Source organism: Pogonomyrmex barbatus, unplaced genomic scaffold (assembly GCF_055798465.1).
Source record: "Pogonomyrmex barbatus isolate J1 unplaced genomic scaffold, ASM5579846v1 scaffold15, whole genome shotgun sequence".
In the NCBI taxonomy this organism is placed as follows: domain Eukaryota; kingdom Metazoa; phylum Arthropoda; class Insecta; order Hymenoptera; family Formicidae; genus Pogonomyrmex; species Pogonomyrmex barbatus.
This window is the reverse complement of record NW_028297111.1, coordinates 5677747-5691274: the sequence shown is the minus strand read 5'-3', so window position 1 is coordinate 5691274 and position 13528 is coordinate 5677747. Positions and strand designations below refer to the sequence as shown.

Sequence of the window (13528 nt, the reverse complement as noted above, 5' to 3'; positions counted from 1 at the left end):
TCATGTTTGACAGAAGAAATAGTACTGCTGTCATTAACGTCATGTTTATTATCACATATTTTATCGAATGATTGAATATAAACTCGTAGAGTTTATCACAAACATTACAAAGCTCTATTAAAATTTTATTAAAAATTCTATTCTTTTAGAGAAGTGTTTTTAATAAAAAAATTTTCTTAAAATAAGATAACTTAAACTACAAACTTTTCTTAAATATAAAAAAATCATGATATGTTGTATGAAACCTTAAAACATATTTTGAGTTTCATTAAACTCTCTACGCTAAAATAAGTTCTTATAAAGGACTTTAAAAAAGTAATAAATTAATTATTACTTTTTTTATAAATTATGCGGAAAAAAGAAATAAATATGCGATCAAAAACAAAATTTAAAATATTAGACGTTACGCGCGCGCTATTTATCTTTTTCAACACAACAGCAAAAATTAATATAATATTACTGTTACACTATAATATTTTTAACTTGATACACAATTGTCAAAACGATCTCTATAAGGTCAGTACAAGTTATTCACGAAGTTAGCGCAGCGAGAGAACCAATCGGTAACCAAAATTCGACAAATGCGAGTAATCGATGTCATGCCTTTTTTTAGACAGGAATAGCACAATACATGCGCGCGCTTCGCGCACGTCATTCGTAATCAAGAATAAAATAATACGTAACTTACATAAACTTCAAAGATAATATACATAAACTTCAAAGACCACATCATTTTGAGTTTCAATGTTTCTAATAGTTTCAATATTTTTTAAATTAATTAAATATAATGTAATAAATGAATATAAATGTATCAACATAATATATTTATAAGCGTAAATGTATCAGATATTTACACTTTGAAAAATATAAATATATGCACACACACACACACACACACACACACACACACACACACGCGCGCGCGCGCGCGCGCGCGCGCACACGCACACATCTCTCTTGAAACTAATAATAAAAAAATATATAAAATAGTTATGATTTAAATGTTTATAATATTTTCAATATCCATCCAAAAATAAAATAAATGCGTATGTGTATACACATAATTACCAACATTTCGAATTTTATTACCATATTTCAATCTTATTAAAAAAATATATTATTTGTTTTATTCATGTATATTTTAAGTATTTCATTTGCTAATTTTTATTTCGAATTGTTTCATTTTTATTTTCTGTTGCCTTTAAGTCATATATACATATATACATGTACTACTTAATTTATGTTTCATTCTATTTTATTACATATAGTAAAAATAAACAAAAATATAATACATTTTTTATAATGTATCTCAATTAATTTTTTTTAAGTACGAATTCCCTGTTCTCTCATCTTTCAAATACTTCTTTATAAACAATTTTTTTACTTGATTAAGTAGATTATCATTTCTTAAATAAACTGTTCCAAGAAAAACAAATTCCAAGAATGTACTCGTGATAATGCAACATACAATTGTCTATGACTAAAAATATTTTTACGAAGATCCACTGCAATTTTTTCGAAAGTTTGTCCTCGTGATTTATTAATAATCATAGCAAATGCTAATTTTATTGGAAACTGTCTTCTTTTGAAAGTATATGGATATACATTTTTATAATACAAAATAATACAATTAAGAAAAATAATTTCTCCAGTTTTATTACCTGTCAACATTTCACATCATAATAAATTATTATTCAAATTTAAAATTAATAATCTGGTACCATTACACAAACCTTCACTGATCTTAAGATTTCTAATAAGTATAACAACAGTATATCTCCTCTAAATATAATTCATGTAGTAAAAGACACGTTGGATTTAAAGAGTTGAGATATTCTGTCATAATTATTTCATATATTTCTTCGTCTTAGTCTTTTCAAGAGTATCTACACTTGTATAAATTCTCTTTGTTGTTTCATCTAAATTTATTACTTTTTCATTTATTTCGTCAATATCGATATTTCTTGCAGATAATATAATGTAATTAGCAAGAGTTTTATATTTTTTATGTGTTATAATGTCCCCATATATTTCCTTTATCATATCTGAATTAATACTTGCAATACATCTTTTTGGAATTTGAACATTATTTGATTAATTATTTAAAGTACCGTTACCTAAATTTAGTAAAAATTGTGCAAATTTTCTTTCTTTTGGTAAAGCTTTTATATTTTCCGTTAATGAAAATATTTTAAATTGTTTGTATAAAGTACTAAATTTTATAGATAAATTTATAATTTCACAACGTGTAGCTCTTTCTTTAATAGGTAATAATTGTCTAAAATCTCCAAGAGCATGATTTTTCCACCAAAATATAAATCATATTGCATTATATCGCGTAATGTTTTATCTATTACTTTTAATACGTAACGTGATGCCATAAGAGCTTCATCCATAATGAAAACATCTACGAATTTTAATTTATCAACTTGAACTTTACTGCTTGATGTAGAATCATTAAAAAGAGGTACAGGTAATCCAAAAATTTTGTACAGTTCTCCCATTTGGAAGTAATGTCGCAGCAATGCCAGTAAATGCCATAGTACTTACTACTAGTAAGTACGTACTTTTCCTCTACTTTAAAGTAAATAATACAGAGTTATATAAATAAAAGTTTTACCAAAACCACCTGGACAATCAATATAAAAACAAGTACTATTATCATTGTTAGTTACTGTTGCTGTTAAGATAATATCAACAATTTCTTTTTGTTTTACATTTAATCATTCATATTGTCACATACCTATTGACATATCTTCTTGAATTTGTTCTTCATTATCTATTTCTCGTTCCTCTGTTATTTATTCCATTTCAAGAAAATTAGCAATTTTTGATCCTTCTGTTTAAAGTAAATTAATATATAATAAAATTATAACTTTCTTTACTCCTATTGTAGGTCCATACCGTCTTATATAATCTTCTGACATATCTCTTTTATAATAATTTTATTAGGATAGCATTCATGTTTTTTAGTAACAAATAGTATTTATTATTTAGCATATTTGAAACATTTTTTTACTTTATATATACTAGAAAAAACAATCAGTATTCAGTCATTATTTTTTAATAATCTTTTTTAAAAAAAATATATACGCATTTTTTGCTCCTCTAGGCCATGTTTTCTTGTTAATTTGCGCATCATCAATGTCTATCCATCCAAAAAAACATTTCATCTCTACATACACTTGTATAATGACCATCTTCAATAGATGATCCATGATGGAAAATGGCATTCATTACCTTATAAAATTGTTCCTCTACTGATATTGTATTTGCTGATACTGCACGCAAATTAAATTGATCTATTTTTATTAATTTACCATTTTGTTCTGAAAATAATTGTAAATAAATGATAAATATTTCTCGTGTTAATGTTAATTCTTTTTTAAATATTGTATCTTTCCCTGTACAATTTTTATATAAGTCATGAGAGTGATATCATCTCGAAAAAGTAATATTTAATAAATCATTAAGATCATAATTGTCTTTCTTTAAATTAGTAGTAATGGGAATTGAAATAAAAGTATTATCATTAATAATAACAATTGTATCACAAGTTTTGTACCGTATAGTGGAACATATTTGATGCTTAACTAGATTTTTTATATAATCATATTTTTTACAGATAGCTATGAGAAATTCAGATGCATCTTTTATACAGCTAGAAAAATTACCTCCTAAATCTTGTTGTAAATGTATTCAAATCAGATATTCCATTTTTATATCGATTCATTAATATACCTAAAACATTTAATTTATCATACTCAAAAATTTGTTTTCTAATAACATTTAAATGCAAAAGACATTGCAAAACTGCATTTGCGTAAGATGAAAACTTTATCCTTATTTTGGAACCCATGTATTACCCAAACAGTATTTTTTTGAACCGTTTCATGTGATTCTTGAACAGAAGAAATAACTTTTGATAATGTCCATAAAATATCTTTTATTTTAGTATATTTTTGTTTTGAAATAGTAATCAATTTCGCTTCTGATTTATACGTTTGTTTTAATCGATTATATTCAATAATTGCATCTTCACTAGCTTTTATAGATGAGGGATCGTAATTAATTAAATACAAACCTTCTCTAGATGTGACAAAGCAACATAAACTTGTCCTGCATTAAATAATAGAATTATCAATGTCCATAACCTTTTGTAAACTTAATCCTTGACTTTTATGAATAGTGATTCCATAACTTAATGATAATGGAAATTGTTTTCTGATAATGTAAGCTCTAGCCATCGCTCGAAATGCTGACTCTTTCAATCAAGTATTCTGAACCTGTAGGTAATAAAAGGTAATAAAATTTGATCTTTTATACATATTCAGTATTTATATCTTGAACCATTGATATTACTTTCGTGATTGTATCATTTATTAGTCCCAAACTAGCATCAATATTACGTCTTATCATTACTTTTGCTCCAATCTTAATAATAATTTGTTTCGAAAGTCCAGCTGTTCTAGTATCATCTTCATCATTTTTCGATAATACTTTCAATACTTTTTTTTTTATGTATGGAATACAATTTATCGTGTCTTCAGCAATTAATAATATTTCTTTTGAATTAATACGATTCAACATTGCAATGTTTAAAATATCACACATATGACAAGTAGGAAGTAAACACACAGTGTCAACTGATAAATTGATAATAAATTACATATTTCATCCAATCTTGAAATCTAAAAGAAATATTCGTAAAGGATATTTTTCTATTTTGAAGAATCTCATGATCTGAATTTATTAATAAACCAATACGAATATGCGATAACAATTCATGATAAGCCATATCTCTTTACTGTCGCATATTAATTGTCAATTCATCATATTCAAATAATGTAGTCCATAAATTAATGATTCCTAAAGTGTCAATATATTTATCAATTTTTTTCTTTCAATAAATGAACAAAAACAAAATCTTTGTGTACAGGAGGTAATTGAAAAAGATCTCCAAATAAAAGAATATGTTTTCTATCAAACCAGCCATCATTATATTCAGTAGCATCACATATTTCGAATAATCGAAGATATATACATTAAAATTAAATTATCAGATAATTAAATTATAGATATCATTGATATTTCATCTATTATAAAAGTATAACATCATTTAAATCCGCTCGTAAAATTTTCAATACATGATCAGATAATTGTTTATATTTAGGAGTATGACCATGTTTAACAGGTAATTGGAACAATCTGTGAATTGTCAAACCGTCTATAAATCGTCTATAATTAAATGCTACAATACCTATAGGTGCTGCTACAACGATTTCTTTATTAAGATTTTGTTTTAGCCAATATTTAAGTCTTAATTAGAAAACTTTTTCCAGCACCACCTTCACCGCTAATATATAATCGTAATACTGATTTATTTAATTTAATAATGCTAATAACTCTATCAAATACTCTCTTTTGATGTTTAATTTTATTATCATTTCAGAAACTGATTTCCTCTTCTTTAATTTTAGCTCTAAGCTCTTTAAAGTCCTGTATGGCTTCACCCGCCTCTATGTTTTGCACACTTATTGCATTTTCTGAATCATCTTGAGATGCATCTTGTTGTTTTTGCAATTCATTATCTAGATATTTCTGAATTAACTGTTTTGCAGTTTCAAATGCCGTTAACATATAACATAATATATAATATAACATATAACATATTATTTGTATTGTTTTATGTTATATGTTATTAATTTATGTTTTATGTTTTTTTATGTTATTTATGTTTAATAAATTTATGTTTAATGTAATAATTTGTTAATAATTGTTAATAAATGTTAATAATTTGTTGTAAAAATCTAATACAGTTGTTGTCAATAATCTAATAATATAATAAAAATCTAATAATTTAATTTGTTGTAAAAATCTAATATAATTTGTTGTAAAAATCTAATTCTATTTCTATTTCTATTTCTTATTCTATTTCTTCAATGTATTATATATTATTACAATATTACTTACTATTATATGTGACGTTATATCTTCTTTTTTATTAATCAATACGTACAACTTCACACGAAGGACATCTGTCAAAGAAAAAATGAGCACTGCAAGAATTGTCATATAGAAACGTTCATTAGCGCCTTTTGCGACAGAAAAAGGAGAGTCACGACGACGACCAGGACGTTTCTTAAATTTACCAATTTGAACTTTGCGTCACGATTGCGTCGCGATATCTCAGTTTGTAGAACACGGAGAAAAAAAATAAAAACACTTTTCTTATATAATTTGATACTCAGCTATCGATTAAGCGTAATTAAAATTTAATCAATGCAGTCATTGCTAAGATATGAAAATGTAGACCGAGTTCATCCCAAGGTCTCGCGTAAATACAGCCACGGGCGTCTCGCTGCCGTTCTACGCGAACTTTGCTGCGCGTGAACTTGGCGTCGAGATACCACCCGTGTCTCTTGATTACTTATACCTAGTGTGATGCATCATAATATATTATGTATAAATTTTAATATAATTTAATGTATATCTTTCTATTTGAAAAAGAATTATAATTTTGTATAATTCAATTTGAAGCATTTGATATAATTATTTCTAATTAGATATAAACTTTTTCTTCGAAAAAAATTTCAATATAATTTTATATAATTTGATATGGAGTTATAAATATTGTGATATAATTGCATATAATTTGTAATATATGTATCTCATTATATATAGATCTCATTATATATAATTATATCTGATATGATATAATTATATATAATAAGAAATAAACTTTTTTTCCGGATATATAATTAATTTGTCTATTTTTAATTGATAATTAATTATAATATAAGTTAAAAATGCTCAAGTAAAAAAGTATACACTTTTCAAATAAGATATTTTCATATTTTCTTCAAAAGTCTAAAAAAATTGTTTAGATTTTTATTTTAAATTATTTAATTTTCCAGATATTCTCCACAATTAAAAGAATACTGAACTCATTTGTATTACACTGACAAAATGCAGTATTTTTCATATCAACTTTTTTTTATTTAGTATTTTTATAGATTTGAAATCCTTTTTCATAATTAAAGTTTAGGCATTACGTATCTGTCATATAAAATTGATGTAAAGAACAAGAAAAATTTTTGTAATTCTTTGTTATTTTAATATGGCGTTCAGAAGCATGAAGTTATGTCAATATCTTTATACAAAAATTTTGTAGTCTGTACATACAAAACTAGTAGATTATATGAAGAAGCAAGTTGAGTTTTAGATACTTAAATGTTAGAATTAGATACCTAAATGAATTTAGAATACGTGATACAAATAATGTAAACGAAAATTTGTTCATATATGTGCATAAATATATATATGAGTGTAAGTATGTATATGAATATACTTAATAATTATTTTAATAAATCAGAATTATCTTATCAATGATAATTCCTTTAAATATTATAATGTTTTTTTCTCTTGCAGGTCTACACAAAATTTATGAATGTTTAAAAGATACATAAATGATGCTCTAAACAAAACTAATATATCAAATTTGATAATATAGTGACTTTGTCAGTCAGTAATCAGGAGACACGGTAATGTCTCATAATAAAACAAAAAGCACAAACATATACATACATAAAAATACAATACAATAAAAAATATATCCATTCAAAATGACAGTACTCATATTGCTCGTTAGAACTTACCTACAAGATAATGATGATGAAGTAAATGATGTTTATGCGTCATAAGATTATGACGCATAAACATCATTTACTTCGAAATGAACTATGACCAATTATCAAACTTGCCGCGAAATTCAATGATATCGTCGACCGCCAAGCGGAAACGTGGAAAAAGAGCAAATATGCTATCTCGCTCGTTCTTTCGTTCTCGATCCTATTTACTCTCGTTGTACATATTACAGAAAAAAAATGTCAAGCATAAAAGGTGTCAATTACCCTAACAACATATATATGTTGAGTATGTTCTGAGAAGATCGCAATGCGTATATTGCGATTATCTCAGAATATTCGCATACGTACTGCGATCGACTAAGTACGTTCTAAGTACGTTCCTATGTCCGGGGTAACATCTTCCATGAAATTTCGCCGCGAATATTCGCAGCGAAATGAATGATGATAATATTAGGAATGATGACAATATTAGGAAAGGATGAAAACGGGAAGTTTTCAGATTATGGTTGCGTTCCGATATTGATTGCTAGTACTGAAAATCTATAATATACGTGACACTCCTTACGGAAAATAAATGAAAAAAATGAAAAAATGATGAAAATGAAAAAATTAAAAAAAATAAGAGAAAGTGATGAAACATCTTTTATCTTAGTACCATCGCATGTTTCTAAACGACCACCCATTCAACTCCTGGCTCAATGCTGCTTCACTTCTATGTTGGGAAAACCTACTATTGATGATGATATAAATGAATATACAGAACTTCGACATAAAATATGATAAATCTGGTTAATAAATATTACTATATTGTCGTATAAACATCCGGGAAAAAAAGTTTATATCTAATTATATATAATTATATATAATTTTGTAAATCTAATTATATATGGATTTTGACCTGATCTAATTATATATAATTAGATAAAATTGTTTATGATTACATATGAACAGATCAAATTATGTATACTTATGACGATAAAATTACAGTTGCGTTCTAATATTGACTGTTAGTATTGAAAATCTATAATATATGTGACATAAAATATTCTTACAGAAAATAAGTGAAAAAAAATGAAAAAATGAAAAAAAAATAAGAGAAAATGATGAAACATTTTTTATCTTGTATTATCGCATGTTCTTAAACCGGTTACCCATCCATTTGGAGAATCCTGCTCGATGCTGCTTAACCTCGGTATTGGAATGAAATTTGCTACTAAAATGATCAAATAAGTGATTACGAGATCTCTGCTTAAAATATGATAGATTTGATTAATGAATGTTATTATATTGTATAAATATTGTATAAATGCGTTACTATATTGTATAAATATAATAATTTAATTTTAAAATCTCGATATGCATATGTAATTCTTGTAGATAATTTAATTACATATTACAGAGCCGTGAATCTATATTATGTTTAATATGAATCATTATTCTTATGAAAATGTTTATAAATTGTTATATATATTTTATTTATTTGTTAATGAATTTGTTAATAACTGTATTAAATATGGAAAATATTTTTTTTACTTAGTTATATTATAGTTATATTATAGTTATATTATAGTTAATTAAGAAAGATAATTAATAATATTATTTCAATATTTATTCATTAAAAATAATTTAAAAATGACGATTAAATGACGATATATTTATGGAATTTATAAATGACGCAATGTATAATATTTCGTGATAAATGTTACATTTATTTTACGTCATTATTTAATACACTGACGTCGAATGACGAAAAATGACTTTAAATCATCGTCACAGTGATGTCATCTTGCTACTTGGGTATATATATATATATATATATATATAATTAAATATTTTTAAATACAATTAGATCAAGCTTTTAATGGATTCATTTTTGTGGTAAATATGAAAAACTAATATATTTTTATAAGAATATTTATTTATAATATTTATATTTATATGAACAATCTATAAATATATATAACTATATAAATATATATAATAATGTATAAACTCTAATATATAAAATATTAAGTTTTTCGTAAAATAAACAAAGTAAAATAAACAAAGTAACCAGTGTAATTATATTAAACTTAAAATTTTCTTTAAGGATCCTTTATCCTTTATATTTGATTGAAATTATGTGTTCGTAAATTGTGTAGATTCATATATATGTATGTACGTATAAATCGTACAATATCAACTAAACTCGTAATATCTCGTAAATGTCTCTCGTTTAGATGTTATTACCCAGTTTGATGCATCATAATATATTATGCATTAATTTTTATGTAATTTAATGTATATCTTTCTATTTGAAAAAGAAACATAATTTTGTAGAATTCAATAAAAAGAGGAGGCCGACAAACGAGCGATTAAATTAAATGTTGTAAAAACACATTAGAGTAACACAATACTATGAGACGACGAAAGTCAACATGAAAAATAAACTAAATTTAAAATTGAACATTTCAGCTTCACAGAACCTTCTTTAGCAACACATTTAAAAACCCGATCCGAAAAGCTACAGATAATAAATTATCGGAGAATACAATCTTTCAAAGTGAACACAACTTATGACTGGGTTACAAACATGAAACAGCATGTTTAGTCATAATGTACAATTGAGTTTACACCGGGAATAACGAAGCATTGCAATATATAAATACCACATTCAAATTTTCTTATAAACGTCACATTTTAACAAAATATATGCAAGACAGAGAGAGAAATGTTCTTTGTTGATATAAATTAGGAAACCCTCTGTAGTTGAAAAGATAAGATACCTGCTCGGTAAGCAGGAGATCCAGGTTCGATTCCTGGCTGAAGTGATATTTTTCGCAAAAATAATTACGGATTTTTACGACTGGTTCGTGATCGGGCCTCGTCGTTGCATACGCTCTCTCTTCTTATCCTCTTTTTATAAAATAATAAAATAATGAACAAATTTAATAAAACTAAGATCACCAAATATAATTATTAAGATAATAATAAAATGAATAAACTTTTTCTTCAAAAAAAGTTTCAATATAATTTCATATAATTTGACATGGAGTTATAAATATTTTGATATAATTACATATAATTAGATCTAAACATTTTATCCGGAAAGAATTTCAATACAATTTTATATGGAATTATATGGAATTATAAATATTTTGATATAATTGCATATAATTAAATATAAACTTTTTACCCGAAAAAAATTTCAATATAATTTTATATAATTTGATATAGAGTTATAAATATTTTGATATAATTGCATGTAATGTAAATAGATCTCATTATATATAATTATATGTAATTATATCTGATATGATATAATTACATATAATTAGTTATAAAGTTTTTCCCAGATTGGGTTAGAAAAAGAAAAGTCTTAAATAGATAAAAAATATACATGTAATTTGGTTTTTATTGTTTTTAAATTAAAGATACTACTATTTGGATTTTATTTTTTTAAAATGGTAGTATACCAAATTTTTTGTACAATTAAAATACATAATTTGACTAAGGTAAACTTGTAACTCAATGTTTATAGGATTATAAAGGTTAAAGTCCATACATAATTAGATCTACAAAATTATATATAATTATATATAATTAGATATAAACTTTTTTTCCCGACGATATTGTCAATTAGATTCTATTTTTTAACTTAGTACAACAGTTTCTTTTTTTTTTCAAATGCACCCTTATACTTGACACTCTTTTTTTATCTTTTTTTAAAAAGGTAAGTTTTTAATGATATATATACTACAATATATATATATACTAAAAAATGTTTGATATGACTATAAAATTACTTTTTTACAAAAAGATAAAAAAAGGGTGTCAAGTATAGTAAGATTTATCTAAATCGCATTTATTTAAATATTCAAGATAAAAAAATAGAAATAAAATCTAAGTACATATCTTAAGAGTTTTCCTATTTAAATCTAAGTGTTATATCACAATCTTATTAAATTCCAATAGTTAAATTTTAATACTCAATCCTAATATGTATATCATTTTTATAAAAGATTTGATATAAAAAAAGTGACCAAGTTATAGTCCCATTACCCCGAAAGTTAAATGTACAATTGCTTTTAAAAAATGTAAATCAATCAATGATTTGTATCTTTGTATTCTCATTGAAGTCTTGTTATTGTAGAATCCAAATGATAGTAACTTTAATTTCTTTTTCAAATTATGATATCATAAAATTGCATATAATCTGATTTACTCAAATAATGTATATTTAACATAAATGATAGTAGCTTTCATTTTATCTCAATATATGTACATAATATTATCCTTCTATAAAGAATTTTTAAATACATGTATATTTGAATCAAATGGAAAATTTAATTACAAAGAATTAAAGAAGTAATAGAACAAAATGAAAGAAATTTAATTTAAATAAAAACATTTTTATGACAAAAAACTTGACACTGCTAGACCTTGGTTGAAATAATAACAAAGTAAAAATGAGAAATTTTTATTTAAAAAAGTAATTAAGACAAAGATTGAGAAGAAACATTGCGATAGCAATAAAAATAATCACTATGTGTATATTGTTGAACAATATAAGATTAATATAAAGTTGATATAAAATTAAGTTTATTTGTTATAAAATAATATGACGACATATATTATGTGCAAGAAACTGTATTCTTATTACTTTAGTGTTATTATTATATATATTATTAAATATATATATTTAAATTGTTTTTAATCCAGCGCCAAAGTCTAAGCAATATGAATACTGTCATTTTGAATACATGTATTTTTTAGTGTATTGTACTTTTACGTATATTATGCTTTTTTTAATGTTTAATATTTTTTCTTAATTTACTTAAGATTTGTTAAAGTATTTCAGAATACTGCTTTACAATTCTCTGAATATCTTGAAAATGTATAATACATGTAATTTTAGTACAAATGCAATATATATTTTTTTATATTTCTTTTAATGCAATTTCATTAAAAAGATAATACAATTTTATTAATAATTATTAATAATTATTAAATTTATGTTTTTGATATGCTGTTTAAACAAATATATCATAATAATATGGTCAAGAGTTGCACAACAATCTGTACAGACCATAATATCTGACCATAATATCTGATTTCTAGATTTGATTTCTGAAAGAAAGCACAAACGCCTATGTAAAAGGACAATATCAATATTTAAAAAATCATGTACAACATCAATAAGCAATATTTATATTGCTTCTTAAACTCTATCTGCAAAATAACAGATTATGGCACACAAACATCGGTCACTTACACTCCAAAACAATCATCATCAACTGTCAAACTTGCCGTGGAACTCAACAACATCGTTGTCAATCGGACGCGCGGAAAAGAGTAACCATACTATCTCGCTCACTCATTCGTTTTCTACTTTCTTATTCTTGTTATGTGTACACATCACTGAAAGCGAAGGCTGCGCAATGAATCTTGAATTCAATAGAGAATTTTATTAATAATTTTTTATTAATAATCCTTTTATTAATAATCAGTCAATCTGAATCGTGACATAAGAAGCAGAGACTGTAATTAGAGGTACATTTTCCAATTTTTCACGAGACATATACTTTGCTCGCCAATAATTTGCTGGATCCTACAGTGACCCTTATCGGTCTAATGATCCGCTGGGTCGATAAGATTAATAATGATAAATATATGTGGTTCAAAAGAGATATATTAGTAGTAATTTAGAAACATTTATAAGTGCATGAATTATGATTGTTATGCGGACAGCACATACATCTATACACATCTACACACATCTATATACACATATTGACAATGTTTCTGCGGCTTGCGGGGCCTGTAATCTCGGGGCTCGCACATTAACGTTCCGTGGCATTAAAGGATCCGCGGGACGCATGCGAGATTCGGCATCGCTA

The 13528-nt window shown here is 25.0% G+C and overlaps 1 protein-coding gene and 2 pseudogenes across 3 annotated transcripts in view; all 3 read right to left on the bottom strand.

Moving 5' to 3' along the window:
- LOC105429942 (uncharacterized) overlaps positions 1–13528 on the bottom strand; it is a 540048-nt gene that overhangs the window by 426209 nt on the left and 100311 nt on the right. Inside the window, exon 1 of one of the 3 annotated variants that reach the window (XM_089073723.1) lies at positions 5974–6011. The exons of the other annotated variants lie outside the window; for them this stretch is intronic. The gene's annotated coding sequence lies outside the window, so the exon portion shown is untranslated. Of the gene's footprint in view, positions 1–5973; positions 6012–13528 lie in introns of those variants that run through there. 3 annotated transcript variants of the gene reach the window in all.
- On the bottom strand, positions 1408–2043 carry LOC148937312 (ATP-dependent DNA helicase PIF1-like; annotated as a pseudogene).
- LOC148937311 (ATP-dependent DNA helicase PIF2-like) lies at positions 2095–5640 on the bottom strand (annotated as a pseudogene).